The 17,390-nt window shown below is 42.6% G+C and overlaps 1 long non-coding RNA gene across 2 annotated transcripts in view; it reads left to right on the forward strand.

Annotated features, from left to right (window-relative positions):
• The window catches only part of LOC122703652, a 71,055-nt gene that overhangs the window by 34,463 nt on the left and 19,202 nt on the right, over nt 1-17,390 (forward strand). The gene's annotated exons all lie outside the window — the stretch shown is intronic.

The raw sequence follows: 17,390 nt of genomic DNA on the forward strand, positions 1-17,390 counted from the left end.
GATTGCATGCGTCCTGGGCTGTTAGGCCTGAGTGCTGAGAGTTCAGACTCTGAGTGTTATGTCACAATGACTTGTAAGGATCAAATGTCATCCATGGACAACACTCAGAACAACTCCTGGCATATACAAAGTACACAGTATATATTGCATATTTAACCTACACTTGACCGACTGCTTTGCAAGTTTCTTCCACTGGATTTTAAATGTCTTAAGAACCATTTTACCCAGTGCCTAACAAATGTAGTATATACACAGTAAATGCTTGTTGAATGAATGAATGAATGGTGTATAGAAGCTATGCCTGAAATACCATCAATTTCCTTTCTGCCTCAAGTGAGAGATGGTTTCAAGGAAAAGACAAAGACCCTTTCTAGCTTTAAGAATCTGTTCTTTAGAGATTTTGTTATTGTCCTTCAGTCACTAAGTCATGTCCGGCTCTTTTCAACCCCTTAAGCTGCAGCATGCCAGGCTTCCTTGTCCTTCACTATCTCCTGGAGTTTACTCAAACTCATCTCCATTGAGTTGGTGATGCCATCCAACCATCTCATCCTCCGTTGCCCTCTTCTCCCACCCTCTGTATTTCAGGGTCCTTTCCAGTGAATCTTCTCTTCTCATCAGGTGGCCAAGTATCGGGGCTTCACCTTCAGAATCAGTCCTTCCAATGAGTAGTCAGGGTTGATTTCCTTTAAGATTGACTGGTTTGATCTCCTTGTTGTCCAAGGGACTCTCAAGAGTCTTCTCCAGCACCACAGTTTGAAAGCATAAATTCTTCAGCACTCAACCTTCTTTATGGTCCAACTTTCACATCTGTACATGACTACTGGTACAGTTATACAAAAAAAAAAAAAAAAAAAAGCATGCCTCCTTTATTTAAAGTGTCTTAAGATAATAATTATAGGTTTATCTTTTTTAAAGAGCCATTTTTATTATATTTTAATATTTATTAGGCTGGTTTGGGTCTTAGCTGCAGCATGCAGGATCTCTCTTGTGATACATGGGCTTCTGTATCTGTGGCATGCAAACTTAGGACATGTGAGATCTTAGTTCCATGACCAAGGATTGAACCCAAGACCCCTGTGTTGGAAGCTCAGTTCAGTTCAGCTCAGTCGCTCAGGCGTGTCCAACTCTTTTCTACCCCATGGACTACAGCATGACAGGCCTCCCTGTCCATCACCAACTCCCAGAGTTTACTCAAACTCACGTCCATCAAGTCGGTGATACCATCCAACCATTTCATTCTCTGTCATCCCCTTCTCCTCCTGCCTTCAGTCTTTCCCAGCATCAGGGTCTTTTCAAATGAGTCAGTTCTTCGCATCAGGTGGCCAAAGGACTGGAGTTTCAGCTTCCGCATCAGTTCTTCCAATGAACACCTAGGACTTATCTCCTTTAGGATGGACTGGTTTGATTTCCTTGCAGTCCAAGGGACTCTCAAGAGCCTTCTTAACACCACAGTTCAAAAGCATCAATTCTTCAGTGCTCAGCTTTCTTTATAATCCAACTCTCACATCCATACATGACTACTGGAAAAACCATAGCTTTGACTAGAGGTCCTTTGTTGGCAAAGTAATGTCTCTGCTTTTTAATATGCTGTCTAGGTTGATCATAACTCTTCTTCCAAGGAGCAAGCGTCTTTTAATTTCATGGCTGCAGTCACCATCTGCAGTGATTTTGGAACCCCAAAAATAAAGTCTGCCACTGTTTCCACTATTTCCCCATCTACTTGCCATGAAGTGATGGGACCAGATGCCATGATCTTAGTTTTCTGAATGTTGAGTTTTAAGCCAACTTTTTCATTCTCCTCTTTCACTTTCATCAAGAGGCTCTTTATTTCTTATTTGTTTTCTGCCGTAAGTGTGGTATCATCTGCATATCTGAGGTTATTGGTATTTCTCTGGCAATCTTGATTCCAGTTTGTGCTTCATGCAGCCCAGTGTTTCTCATGATGTACTCTGCATATAAGTTAAATAAGCACAGTGACAACATACAGCCTTGACATACTCCTTTCCTGATTTGGAACCAGTCTGTTGAGAGCCCCATGAACAGTATGTTGGAAGATGGATTCTAAATGACTGGATCACTGGGGAAGTCCCATAGGTTTATATATTAAAAAAAAAAAAAAAAAAGAAAATAGCATGACTACTAAAAGTTAAGAGACATTCTGAAAGTTCCCTGACAAGGGCCCTGCGTCAATCAGCTGGGCTCTAGGTTTTTTTCAACCAAGTGCTTTTCAACTAGTGCTTTACTACTAAGCACTAGTAATTCCCATACAGTGGGTTAGGTGCTATGAAGGATAAAGATCTTCAGGAGGTAACAGGTAACATGCATTGAGTATCAGACCTTGCACTATCTCATTTAATTGTCATATAGTCACCAGAAGTATATTTTATCATCACACTACAAAACCCTGAGTCTGACTTTTGAGCCCTTTAAACCAGTGGATATACGTATATTTAGGGCTTCCCAGATGGCACTAGACGTAAAGAACCTGCCTGTCAATTCAGGAGCTGTAAGAGAGACACAGATTTGATCCCTGGGTCAGAAAGATGCCCTGGAGGAGGGCATGGCAACCCACTCCAGTATTCTTGCCTGGAGAATCGCATGGACAGAGAAGCCTGGCAGGCTACAGTCCACAGGATCACAAAGAGTTGGACGCAACTGAAACAACCTAGCAGGCATGCACCCATCAGTTAATAGTCAATTGTTAATTCAGAGCATACAAAAATGCCAATACCAATTCAGTAAACCACCAGAAGAAACTAGAAAAAGAATGTCCAGGCCAAAAAAGTAAAGACAGTCATAAACCCTTCCCTACTTTATGTTTGTAAGTAAAATGTTTTTAAAACTGCGATACAAATCAAAATGTTTTTATCCTATAGAATTTTATATGCTATGACATTTGGTACAACTGGCTAATCAGTCCTGGCAGCCAGAAATGTCAATGAGTCATTTTATTGTCATGGGAATTTTCAAAAATTTCCCTTCATTTAGAATACCCACCCTGAGAATAAAGACAGTGGGTTCTTAGGAAGCTCCTTTGTTTTCTGAGGAGGGAATAAAAGGGAGAGGACCTGGAGGAAATAAACTGGAGAAGAAAAGACAGAGCTTAATTGTTACCAGGAAATGACCTGGAAGTAGGTGGCTGGAACTCAGGAGATAGAGAAGCTGCCTGAGAGGTGGACAAGAACAGATTTGGAAACAAAAAGGATGGCTCCACTTTAGAGAGAACAGCAGGAAAAATAACAGGGACTTTCAGGGAGGATGCCCAAGGTGTCGTCATGTGGCTACAAGGATGACCGTTTCCTGGGTCTTCCACAGAACCCTTAGTAAAAGCCCCACTTTCTAAGAGTTGCCAAGAAAAGTCAGAAGCTTGCTGCAATCTGGTAATATTACAGAGATTTCAAATTGTAAGCCACAGGCAAATATGTCTATTAATGAGTGAATTAAAGGAGTAAATTTGATACACATCTTAAGAAAACTGGTTCTATTTATTTATAATGACAAAAAGATTTAAGTTAAAATATTGTGTCACTATTGCAGTTCATTTAGCTTTCTTCTAAAGCTTTTAAATGAAAGACCACCTTGCTACTTCACTAAGATCTACTTTGATATAGTGATTAATAAGAAGGACATCATAGAAGCCATGGAGTTGTCTGGCCCAGCGATGTAATTCCCTCGGGGCCTGTTCCCCAGAGTTCTGCCCAACAGAATAGGTACCAGGAGATCCAGGGGACCACATGTGCTGAACAGCCTCCTTGCAGAAGCCTAGGTACTTCAAATATCAATATAATAGCTAGTTAGAATTTCATCAGATCTTCCCAGGACTGCCCTCCACTACCCCCACCACCTCATGCTGATTAAGAAAGAGACCCACAACCTCACCTTTGGTAAACTGACCCTGGAAATCAAACCTAGGTCAGACTTTTCTGATATATCCCATTTACTTCCTGGATGACTCAGAAAGGGGTGGGGGATCCCCCTGCATGTCACAGTTTCAGAGTGTCTTGATTGAGGAGCAAGAAGCCAGCTGTCCAGGACACACTCTCCCCTGGAATGAATGCAGACATCACTGGGTTACCTGCACAAAGTTATCCCCAAAGGGATTAGATTTGAATCCTTCAACCTACCTTTCTGCCAATGGGAAGTGCATAGTCACTGACACTCCAGTCACTTAGGCAATCACTGGCAATTGATAACCTCCCCAAATATAGTGAAGGACAAGGAAGCCTGGTGTGCTACAGTCCGTGGGGTCACACAGAGTTGGACACGATTGAGTGACTTTCACTTTCACTTTTCATAGACTTTTGAATGGCAAGTCCTTTGCATTTGAATATTCATTTCTTTTCAATTACTCCTGGTGGGGAAGGGGGTGCTACTTTTTTTAGATGATAGTAATAGATAATGCTATTCTGTATTCACAGTGGATAAAAAAGAGGAAAAATAAGACAAAAAAAAAACCTCTGTATAATCTATTTAACTTTCCAAGGACACATTTAAAGAGTTTGGGTACCAAAGCACTTTTTTCCAGATGATCAACCCTGTCACCTCAAAATATTCTCCTAAGGAGCTTCTGTTCCTCATCTCCACTAAAAGCAACCGCTAATGTGTTCTTCCAAAATTGGAACTACTGGGATCCATTAGTCGTGATTCTATGTTGATATGCAGATTTCATTTCCCATGATTTTCCCAGTAGATTCCTGCCTTTGGGGCCCCTATCTTTTGAATGTGTTCCGGTCTGTTTCCACTCCTTTCCCTCCAGAATCAATAGGGGTGGCGCCCACCCCGAGAGGGAAATGGACTGGCATCTCCTCCATCACTGTTAACACTACCTCCTGTCACCAGGCCACTCAAAGCCATAGAAGTACTCAGGATTCTACACATATGGGAGGTCTCTAAAAAACTGCTTGCCCTACAAATGTAATATATCCTGACCATAGCCGTGAAGACAACTTAATTCTTCCACACTCCATTCTATATGATCTTCTGAAATCCTCAGTCACTCCAGTGTCACTGTAGATCTGGGCTGGTGATATAAGCAAGTGGAATTTTATCTTGTCATTTCAACCCTACATTTCAAAAACCTTGAAGGAAACCAACGTCTTTACTAATTATTTTCCATTTCACAAATATTTGAGTTTTGCTGTTACAGTTCAGTTCAGCTCAGTCGCTCTTTGCCACCCCAGGGACTGCAGCTCGCCAGGCCTCCCTGTCCATCGCCAGCTCCCATAATTTACTCAAACTCATGTCCATTGAGTCGGTGATGCCATCCAACCATCTCACCCTCTGTCGTTCCCTTCTCCTCCTGCCTTCAATCCCTCCCAGCATCAGGGTCTTTTCAAATGAGTCAGTTCTTCACATCAAGTGGCCAAAGGATTGAAGTTTCAGCTTCAGCATCAGTCCTTCCAATGAATATTCAGGACTGGTTTCCTTCAGGATGGACTGGTTGGATCTTCTTGCAAGAGACCATATAACTTAATGTCCAAACTGCTGCAAGTTTGAGGAAGAACTGCGACACTGTGAATGAGAGGATTTGAATGTGAGAGGATTAGAGGCAAGAGCAGAGACTGTCCTGAGCAAACCAGGCTGTATGGCCGTGCTGACTCAAGCTTCCTGTTGCCAAAACTCTGTTTCAGTGCATGCAGTATTTTATAATAAAGAGATAAAAGCTGATGACTTCTGCAGCTTATTCCATTTTCTCCCTCATTCCTTGGCATTCCTTGTGCATGTGTTTTTAAGGAAGAGAAAATTTTTCTCTGGTCCACTATTTTCATTTTTGGTCAATTTTTTTTTTTCTATGTGAGCTAGCTTCTGCCTAAATCACACCCCTTTCTTTTTCTCTTTGCCTATATCTCTTTAATTGTATCTCTATTTTTTGACTCATGTAGAAATGTTACACTGTAGGTGTTTTTGAAATCATGTCATCTCCATTGGGGATGGTATCTTTTATTTTAAAAACTCTAGAGTTGCTATTTTGAGATCTAATTGTACAGCACTGAATATGTTCATTGCTCATTTGTTTTCACGAAAGCATCCTTAAACCCAGGCTTCTGGGTTAGGACACACCTGCTTGGAAACATTCTGTTCCAGCCAAAGTGTGTGAGGGAGAGAAGAGAGGAGAGGACTGCCAAGCAACATGTGAAGTATAAAGAAGCAGGTGGACCTTCCCTCGGGGGTTGTGCAACGGGCCTGACCTGGGTTTCAGAGTTTTTATATGATGAACGGAATTTATGGTCCACGAAAATAATTTTAAAAACCAGTTTGGTGAAGAATACCAAATACAGTGGGGAGAATTTCATTGAAAAATCTCAATGGAGATTAAATTTGGGGCAGAGCAATGCCTTTGCTGGAAAGGATATAGACAACCAGATTTTATCCATGAGTGTTGGCCAATGAAACAACTGACGTCACTTCCCAATCTTGCCCCTACTCCTACCAAAAGTCACAAATGAATGACACATTTTGTAACTTGTGAATGGAATAAATGGAATATCTCTCCTTAGGGTAGAAAAGCTGCTTTAAGACACCTGGACTTGGACTACCCTGGTGGCTCAGTGGTGAAGGGTCTGCCTGCCAATGCAGGAGACACTGGTTCGATCCCTGGTTTGGGAAGAGTCCACATGCCTCGGAGCAGCTAAGCCCATGTGCCATAACTATTGCGCCTGTGCTCTGGAACCTTGGAGCTAAAACTACTGAAGCCTCTGCACTAGAGCCTGTGATACACAACAAGAAAAGGCATTGCTGTGAGAAGCACACGCACCACAACCAGACAGTAGCCACTACTCGCCACAACCAGAGAAAAGCCAGAGCAGCAATGAAGACCCAGCATGGCCAAAATAAATAAATAAATACTCAAACTAAAGCCCCATCAAGGGGGTTTGCTTTTTAATCTCAAAAAACATGTGGTACTGAAAGCAATTTTTAAGCCAGAAAAAAAAAAAAAAATATGTTGGCAAAGATTTTAACAACATAGGAAGGACTTACTCTGTAATACTGAGTTCAAAGGACAAGATTCAAGTTAAATAGACAGTACAGTTTTAGCAAAAATGTTTTATACACACACACAAACACACACACACACACACCCCTTAGTAATCTCCCTCTGAAAAGAGGAAAGATGAATAAGCCAAAATATTGATGGTTGCCCCTTGGTGGCAAAAACACAGACCATCTTTTTCTTAGATTCTTTATACTTTTTAGAACTTTTCACACTTCCTGTCATGAGCATATACTACTTTTAAAATACTTTTATTACAAAAAAATAAATAAAAGGAAAAGTAGCAGCAACCAGAAGACTAATAGCTTCCTGAACACATTTTAAACAAAAGGTTTGAGTCTCAGCATCTGTCCATTTTCTCCTCAACACCTCCATCTCCCCAACTGAGAAATCTTTAATATTTTTAAATGATAAGAACATCATACATGATGGCTAAGAAAAATGTCTATATTAGCTTGGCAAATGCTATCAGAACTACAAAAGTGGGATCAATGGCCTTGGCTAGACACCCTCTAACAATGCCAAATAGATGGAAGTGTCACGTCCCGGCCTCACAGAAGACAAAAACCACCAGTCCTAACTTGAGAAGCTCAGCTTGTTTTCAATGGCTTACATTCTTTGCAACATGTTAAAGGTGCTAAATTCTCATGCTAAGCCAGCAAGTACACCACCCCAATCACAGGCCCCCATCCATCACCTTCATCCTAATGAAGGAGCACGTAGGAAGTCACGCTTAAAGGAAGAACATCTATAAAAGAGTGTATTTCAGAGCCACCTCCTCACACCAGCTATAGGGACCATGCACTATACTTTTCAAAGACCCACATGCAGTCTTTCTATTAAGAAAGCACATGCTGTCAAGACAGACGCCACCATCCTGAATCTAGAAGGATTCAGAAACTGACTGGATCAGCAGTTTCTCCCAGAGGAGAAGAATATGCATCCAGCTATATGCCATGTGCCAAATTCATTTCTGTGCATGCAACAGCTGAGCCTCTTTGAGTTCCAGGAAGCAGTTAGTGGAAGGGTTCCTCTCCCCAGTCCTGCCCCCACTCTATTTTATTGATAGACACAGGCAGAAGGAAGGCCTAGTGACAATGGAGGCTCATTTGTCAAAGAAAAGAAGAGCCACCATGATGTTCCTTTGCAAACCTCACTGGTTTCCTGCTGATTATGACTCTCACTAGCCTGTGCAGATGTATGACCTCCAACTTCCAAGGTTTGTTGTATGGCAGTCTTCAGTTCAGTCGCTCAGTCGTGTCCGACTCTTTGCGACCCCATGAACCGCAGCACGCCAGGCCTCCCTGCCCGTCACCAACTCGTGGAGTCCACCCAAACCCATGTCCATCGAGTTGGTGATGCCATCCAACCATCTCATCCTCTGCCGTCCCCTTCTTCTCCTGCCCTCAGTCTTTCCCAGCATCAGGGTCTTTTCCAATGAGTCAGCTCTTCACATAAGGTGGCCAAAGTATTGGAGTTGCAGCTTCAAAATCAGTCCTTCCAATGAACACCCAGGACTGATCTCCCTTAGGAAGGACTGGTTGGATCTCCTTGCAGTCCAAGGGACTCTCAAGAGTCTTCTCCAATACCACAGTTCAAAAGCATCAATTCTTCAGCGCTCAACCTTCTTTATAGTCCAACTCTCACATCCATACATGACCACTGGAAAAACCATAGCCTTGACTAGATGTGGAGGTCTTAGAGGAAGGTATTTCATCTACTAAAAGGGGTGCCTTAATCATTAATCTTCTCCTGCCTTTCTATTAAAGTTAAGGAAAAACTGAAAATCAAATGGAATCCTGTCTTTCCAACACCCCCAATCAGCTTTACCCTGACGATACCTAAAGCTTCAACATCTTTCCACTCTCAAAGCAGGAGCCATTTGGATGAGCTCCTGCAAGAACAGCTGGTTCTATTAGCTAACATTCAAATAATCAGACCAAGTTGGGGTGGGCAAGTTACAATGTTCATATTTCAGAGATAAATGACTAGGATTGAGGTCAAAATTGCCAATAAGACAGGGGGGACTAAAATCTGGTTCTCAAAATATTTTCTGGCCCGTTTTTATCTGTGCCACTAGCTTTATAAAGAAACACAAGTGTTCAACAAAACTACTTGAGATAGCTCACACACATCCTCTGTGCCTCTTTCACGTCCTCCATGAGGACATATCCTACCTGTGAGAATAAGATCTATCTAAGCTCTCTTGGGCTTCTTTATGTCCTCTCAAAGCAGGAGCCATGTCTACGGTGACCTTTTACATTAAATCTGACCTATAGATGAACACAGTGAATGAGAGTAAGGAGCACAACTTCACAGCAAGATCTCAGCTCCAGAGTCTAAAAGACCTGCAGCTCTCAGTGTAACTCACACCATCATTTACCACATTTGTTATTATGAGCAGGATTCAGGTTCCTCATCTTTATTTATTTTATTTATTTATTTATTTTTTTGGCATAGATGATTTTGTAAAGTCTTTATTGAATTTGTTACAATATTGCTTCTGTTCTATGTTTTGTTTTTATGGCTGAAAGGCATGGAATCCTAGCTCCCCAAACGCACCCACCCAGCATTGGAAGGCAAAATCCTAAAGTCCTTGGTGCCTCATCTTTAAAATGGGAGCATAATTTTGATCTAGAAGGTAACTGTTTAGATCATCAGAGATAATGACCGGGTGACCCAGACAACAGCAGCTGTAGCTAGCTGTCTTTCACCCACTAGAAATAAAGTTTACAGGTCCTTGGGTAAGATTTCTCATCACTTCTACATCACTACTGTTTTGTTTTGTTTTTTTTTTAAGTTCAGCACTTGTTGCATTGCTATTGTTTCAAACACTAAAATAAATCTTTAACAAAGCCCCTAGTGGCTGGTTCTTTGGGATATGGACACAGAGGAAAGTGCTTGCCCTCAGGGAACCTGACTCTCGCAGCAGAATCAAGTCTAGGGTGACTCAGTGACACAGGTGATCCACATCAAAAGCCAGGGTGCGGAGTAAGCGCCTTGCCTGTGAGAAATGATTGCTAAACGCTTGTGTATTGAGTTGAGTGAAGGCAGAGACAATGTACAAGAGGACAGTGAGGACATGGTGCATGGCCAGGACCAGAAGAAAGCATTTGGGGTTCATTTCATCAACCTCCTCACCCAGCACAGGGCACTTGGATACTCGGGCTTTGCAACATATGAGCAAATGAGTAAATGACGGGGGCAGGGGTGTCCAGCGGGTCCTGAGTGTTGAGCAAGTGGCTGCATGAAAAGCAATAAGCAGAAGCATCCTTTTCAGAAAAAAAAAAAAAAAAAGTTTGGGATTCAGAAAGAAAGCACACTTAACCTGTTTTTCCCGGGTCTGGTGGCGAGTATCATTTCACTGATGTTGGCTCTGAATACCATACAGGAGCCTCTTCCTGTCACCTGAGCTTGACCAAAACTGTGTCCCCAAGGACTTCCCTGGTGGTCCAGTGGTTAGGACTTGGCCTTCAAATGCAGGGGATGCGGATTCGATCCATAGTCAGGGCACTAAGCTCCCACATGCCTCAAGGACAAAAAACATCAAACAGAAGCAATATTGCAACAGATTCAATAAAGACTTTAAAATGGTCCACGTTAAAAAAAAAAAAGCTATGTCTGTCACAGGGAGGTAAGCTGCCGCTGGGTAAGCCTGCCCTGTACCCCTCCCAGAATCCAGATCTGGAGTTGGGGGCCCTGCGTGTGCTGGCTCGGCGCATGGATGTGTTGAGACAGGGGCCAGCAGCGTGGGGGAGTGCCTGGGTGCCTCTGATGAGCACCAGACAGGAGACTGGGGACCTGGTCTGCTTCTCGCTCAGCCACCAACGCCATCTCCAGGCCATGGGGCTACCCTGAACCTGACAGCTGTCACCCTCACCCTGGTCAAGGCCACACAGCCACCCGGAGCCACCACGTGCGTGCTTCAACAAGGCATCCAAGAGGAGATGGCAGAAGGTGTGGCCGGCGGAGACTGGATCACTGCCCTCCTGCTAGTGTGCGAGGGAATCACAGCATTCTGGAGCCAGAAACCCCCTTGGAGGCCCCCCTCCCCAGCCCCTTGCTTCCCAGGGGCGAAGACTCCGGCCAACTGGCCGTCTGGCCACAGCGGCAGGGCAGACGAGACATTGGGCAGACGAGGCGCCAGTGGCTGCGATGCTGGCAGACGCCCTCCTCACCGGGCTCTGACAACATCATCAGCTGTTATATTTAACATTGTCACACTTGGCCAACAGCCGACACCCCAGCCACAGAGGCTCCAAGACCTTCTCACAGAGCTTCAAGCCCGGTACCCATGCTGACTGAGGTCACAGTCTGGAAGCACCCAAAAATAAGACGTCATGATGCTGCAGGCGCAGTCTGACACGAGCCCGTCCGAGTGGGAAGAGACCTGTTCATGGAGCTATTGGCCGGCGCTTTGCAGCCAGGAATTCCCTGAGGCAGGAAATTCGGAGAAATTAGTAAATTCCCCACAGACTCAGCTTTCATCAGTTAAAGGGCCAGACTTTGCACTCTGTTCTGTATAATGCCAGTGTCAGAGGTGCTCTGCTTCCTTTTGTTCACTCACCCAAACTGCTTCTTCCTCTCCTGCTGCCTTGAAACTCATCTTGAATCCAGAATGGGTAAGATGCCAAAATCAAAGTTTACACTGGAACTTCCGACTATCTCCAGCTACTCACTCCTGGAGGGGAAGGAGTCCTGTGCGGTTTCATTGGGAAAAGACCCATCCATTCTTTGTGCTTTCATTCCATTTGTCCAGTAAAGGCCTGGCTCTGACAGTATCCAGGACCATTGTCAGGCTAAGAACTCACTGATATGAGCTCAAACATCTCTTGGATGAGGGCACTGGGGTCCCTGGGCAGCCCTGCTGCATGTGGTCCTGTGACATCATGGCTCCTTTTCCCCTTGTTTCTCCTCTGTGGTTTTACAAGTCCCATGCAACTTTCCCAGAACCCTCAGTTAGGGACTGTCCCCTGCATGTCATTTTCTCATATGCCCTGCCATCGATATACACCATTCAACCCTTCCTCCCCAAGCTACTTCCTAAGTTACATAGCAATAACCTTGATTTTGCCCTTTTCTACAGTTACTGCAAAAGAAATTCAGGGGAATCTTTAAACAGCCTGGACAGAGAGAGGTGTTCCCTGCGGGGTTGACTTGAAAAGTGCCCAAATTAAAGGAGGTGTAATAAAACTAGCTCTGAACTCTCCCCAGGAAATGCTCCCTGGTGAGGAACTGAATTGAGGAAATTGCTTGTGTTCAAGCTGTACCTCTGAATCACTGGGTCATTATTACACCCATTAAAACTCCTATTGTGCTTTAGACAAGAATTCCAGGACTTCACAGCAGGGGCCTGGAGGGGTTCCCAGGGGAGGTTCCCTAGCCCCGGAAGGGCTTTCTGACCAGCCTCCCTTTGTAGCATTCTGAGCTGACTGGGTCATTTCCAAATGTGATTGACCTGCATTTTCAATTATATTAAATCACATCAAATCAACAAACACAAACTCTGTGCCTCCCACGTGCCAGGCTCTGGGCATGACCAGGGAGTGAAAAACCTGGAGAGGTTTCCTGGAGAGAGAAGGGACTCCCAACACCTGAGGTTTTGAATGAATCAAAGCACATGAGGACTGTGCCAATGGCTAATTATCGAATGGGACACGTGGCCAAGAAATTCTGATGCAGAAAGAAAGAAAAGACAGAGGAGCTGTCTAGGAAGATTCTGGAAGGATGGATTTAAGCTCAACCCACAAACCAAGGGAAACAAAACAGTGCAGGTGGAGAGAAGAAATGAGACTCTCCAAAAAGGACACCTGGCAGGTACAACCTCAGAGGACACGAAGAACAGGAAGACTTTTAAAAGTATGTCCACTCCATTGGCTGCAATTTTACCTCCTTAACACAGCCCCAGGGCCTGAAGAGTCTGAGTTGCTGAGAAAATTACCCATTTGCCAACCTCAGGGTAAACAGCCAGCCTTGGAGGGAAAGACACAGGGCAGTTAAAAATGGCACCATCTTCATTAGGAGACAAAGGAACTGCAGTGACCATTGGCCCCAAGACTAAGACACAGGCTATACAAATTCTCTGACTTTCCCTCTCTTCACTCGTGAGCTGGGGAATGAACCAGCAGGCCTTCCTACCACATGGGACCCTTGCAGGAATCACACGAGGACAGGGATGTGACAGGGATAGGACCTGAGGGGCTGCATGAGTTAGCAGGATGAGCAGGAGAGGGGGACATGATACACTGATCCAGGCACCAGCTCTGCAGCAGAAGACACTGCCTGCGTTTTAACCCCACATAGACACCAGCTACCAGCAGAGGCTACTTCATCCCTTGATACCTCAGTTTTCTTCATCCATTAAAAGGTGATGAATACAATCCCTACACTTCATAGAATTGCATGAACCAATACCTGTGAAGCTCCCAAGGCATGATTGGTAGAGCATAAGTCTTCAATTAACATGAGTTGTTTATTATGACTGCTATTTTTCTTATTATTGAGGAGGACCAGTTACTGATATCACTCAGAAGCTTCAGGCTGATATAGACATCCTGGCTAGAGACCCTGGAGATGACATTGCAGTCTGGAGGCAGAATTCCCTCTTCTTCCTTGGAGATCATGCTTTTTCTCTTAAGACCTTCAACTGATTGGGTGAGGCCCTCGCATATAATGGAGGGTAACCTGCCATCTGCTTTCTCCAAAGTTTACCGATTTAAATGCTAACCTCATCTAAAGAAACCTTCTCAGCCACCTCTAGACTCATCTTTGCCCAATATCTAGGCCAGATGGTCCACTCATGATGACATACAAAATCATGTACCACCGCAAGGCCAGACTTCTCTTGTGAACCTCTTTTTCCATCTCTCTACAGAGACTCTGGTACTTAGCAGGTGCTCAGTGAACACTTAGCATGTGAATGGTTGGATAGGTTAGTGATTCTGTATAATCCCTTAGAAGCTATTGTATTTGACATAAGCTTCTTTTTTTCATTTTTTCTTTTCAAAAGAAAAAATCATCCATGTCTGGTTTTGGCATGAAACAAATGGACTTATGGGGAAGAGGGGGGGGAAAAAAAAAGCATTTGCTGTTCTATTTTGAGTCTTCCCCTGTGGACCCCAGAGGCTGACAGCATCTACGGTCCAGCAGACCAGCCCTCCCTGCCCTGGCTCACACCCCATTACAAAGAACATCACTGTCTGGAGGGCAGAATGGGAAAGGGCGGGAGGGTTAACTCCTGCCAAGAAGCTAGCCACAGCCCCTCTGCCTCAGGAAACAGCCGAGGCAGAGAGGAAGCTGCTGCAGGTGTCTGTTCCAGGGGCTCCCACGTTTATGCGAATCCCCAGGATTTAGGAAAACAAGGCACTGATGGCCTAGCCAGTGTTTACAAGTTGCTTAGCAAACATATTTGTATTGAACTTGGACAAAAAAGTTCATTCAGCATTTTCTACAAGATGTTACGGAAAAAAAAAAAAACTTGAACAAATTTTTGGACAGCCCAGGAAATGTCTGATCAATAATTCAACCAATGTGCTTCAAATTAAATGTGACCCCAAGCCAACCTGATCCAGCACTGGTGTAGTCTGTCTCTGTCTTCCTCTTGTAACATCTAACCCATCATATGGGATAAGGCTTGGGATTACCAAAGTTTGTGGTACAGAGAACTGTATATAGGATATAATTCAGATTAGAAAATTACAAGATTTCTGAACTGGAATGAAGTAAGACATCCAAACCCCGGAAGCAGGCCCCGGGTGCTAGATGACGTGCTCAGAGTCACAAAGCTGAGTAATTCTGGGACCCAAATCAAGTGGGTCGGCTCCTCTTGGTCCAGAGACTATGGACCACTGTGGTTTGCCATCACTGAGAGAGGTTATAGGTGGGGAGGACTAGTAAAAGGTAACCAGTTATGCTATAGTTTGCAACTGTACAAAAATGCCTGCTGGTCTAAAATTTGACTCACAGTTTAGCTCAGAGATAAATTCCATGATTTCCCTCTGGCCAAAACCAGTATTTATGGCATTTGAGTGAGCAGTAAATTACCAGTTTCAAGCAAAAAAAAAAATGTCCTTTCTACATGTTCACAAACATATCATCACCTCCAAATACTACATCACTATAATAAAATACATGGCAAATCAGCTTATTATATTGGGGGTAATTTAATCAACTGACATATATATTCTACCAACTCATGTATGTGACATAATTACAGCATATTTACAAAAATGACTTCATATTAATGAGCGAACAAAATGCTTTAAATACTAACCTCATCTCCTCTATATATGTTTATCAATTTATGAGAGTGAGATGCTATCTAGATGTGTAAAATTACACTTATCTATCATAAATTTCCATAACATTCAGCTTGAGAATGATGATTAAAAAAGATCAGGACCCAAAGTATGTAAAAATATATCTGAACAAGAATTTCACACTTAGGTGCTTAGGCATCCCTAACATAGTTTTAATTGTGATTGCCATGAAGAACATTATATGTGTTCATAAATATCTCCAGTGTTCACCATACCTCCGTCCCTGAACCAGAGAAGATCCCAGAGGGAGAAAACTTCAGTCTTCCTCTAGTGAAATACCCAACAAATTCCATTGTTTAACCAGAGATGATAACCAGTGTTTTTACGTGAGAATTTCTTCCCTGCTTTTCTCAGGAAATTTATGTTGTTCTAAATCTGAAATTCTAAGAAAAATCAATTGTGAACTCAGGAAAACCAGAATAATTCTGATTTTCCTGCAAGGAATAGAGTTAACAGGTAAGACACTATTAGTTCAATTGAAGTCTCTAATTCAAGTAAAAAGCAATAGCAGGAAGTGTTACGTGGGGAGTCCAAGGTTAAGATCTATTAATAAGTTTCGGGAAACTGGGATCAGAGCAAGGAGCAGAAGAGTGTTGTGATTTAATCAGTCCCTGTTGCCTGTGACCATTGCCATGTTATAAGACTGTATTCTGGTCCTATGTGCTCCTAATAGTACAGTTATTGCAAAGAAAATAAATATTAATATATAAATAGAACAGGATATACTTTATACAAATCTTATGAGTGTTCCCAGAAATAGCAAGTTTGAAATGAAAAATAAATACTTAAATTGGCAATATTGACATGTGTTTCTTTGGTGCTGTGAACCACACCAGGAGAGCTAAATGTTACATTATTCAAATATACTCAACATTCTCTAGTGTTCTCTAGTGTTTGAGTATTTGCTATAGACTACAGTTCTTTCTAAACATTTAAACAGAAGAAATGCAAAGAGAAAATGTCAGTGCAGTGCTGTGGATGACTACATGTGAAATTTGAATTAGCAAAACAAAAAATTTAATTAGCATAACTGATAGTGATTTCAACAGCAACACCAAAATCAGGGCAAGTAGACAAAACATTTTAATTGTTAAAAAAGAAAACCAGTGACGTATGCCTTCGTGCTCAAATGAAGGTGCTTTTGAACAAATAATGATTAGATCAACTCAAGACAAAATGCAAGAAAAGTGTCTACATCTGGAATATTTGTTGCAAAACAAAGATCAAGAGTGTCACATGGGGAAATTGACACTTTAGGTGTGATTTTTTACATGGAATCTTTTAAATATCAGATATTTGGGATAGTGGGGCTTCCCCGGTGGCTCAGATGGTAAAGAGTCTGTCTGCAATGCAGGAGATCTGGGTTCGATCCCTGGGTTGGGAAGATCCCCTGGAGAGGGAATGGCTACCCGCTTCGGTACTCTTGCCTAGAAAATCCCATGGACAAAGGAGCCTGGAAGGCTATAGTGTATGGGGTCACAAAGAGTTGGACATGACTGAGAGACTAAACACATTTGGGATATCTTTCCATTCTGAAATGATTTTTGTTAGGTAAGTATTTTGTCTTAATGTTACCTTCTTTGAATCTTTTCTATTATCAAATATTTCTATCAGGAAAATATCCCTTTTACATGTTATCAAAAGATGTAATCCTATCATAATGCATCAGTTTATAAAAACAATAAACCACACATTTATTATGATAAATTTTGCTTGCAGAAAGCCACTCAAAGTTTTAGTATAATCCTATTGCAATAAAAGTTATTCATTGCTAATTGAGTATAACCCTGTTATAATAATCATTCATTATTTATCCAGTTATTATTGCAACCCTATTATAATAAAAATAATTCATAATTAAAAATACTTATACAAAGCAGGAAAAATAAGCCTCTCTCAGACTTTCAGAGATTCCTTAGAATTCCCAAGAATTCTGATTTCTCATTCTCAGATCCCAAATATTAATATTCATTAAAGATTTGTTGGGAGTTTGAAAACACTATACCCAATGGTTAAGGTAGTAAGAAGACACACTTTATAATGTAGATTTTGTAAGGCAGGGAGTAGACTTCTGTCAAATA

The sequence above is a fragment of the Cervus elaphus genome, chromosome 11, assembly GCF_910594005.1.
Source record: "Cervus elaphus chromosome 11, mCerEla1.1, whole genome shotgun sequence".
Classification (NCBI taxonomy): domain Eukaryota; kingdom Metazoa; phylum Chordata; class Mammalia; order Artiodactyla; family Cervidae; genus Cervus; species Cervus elaphus.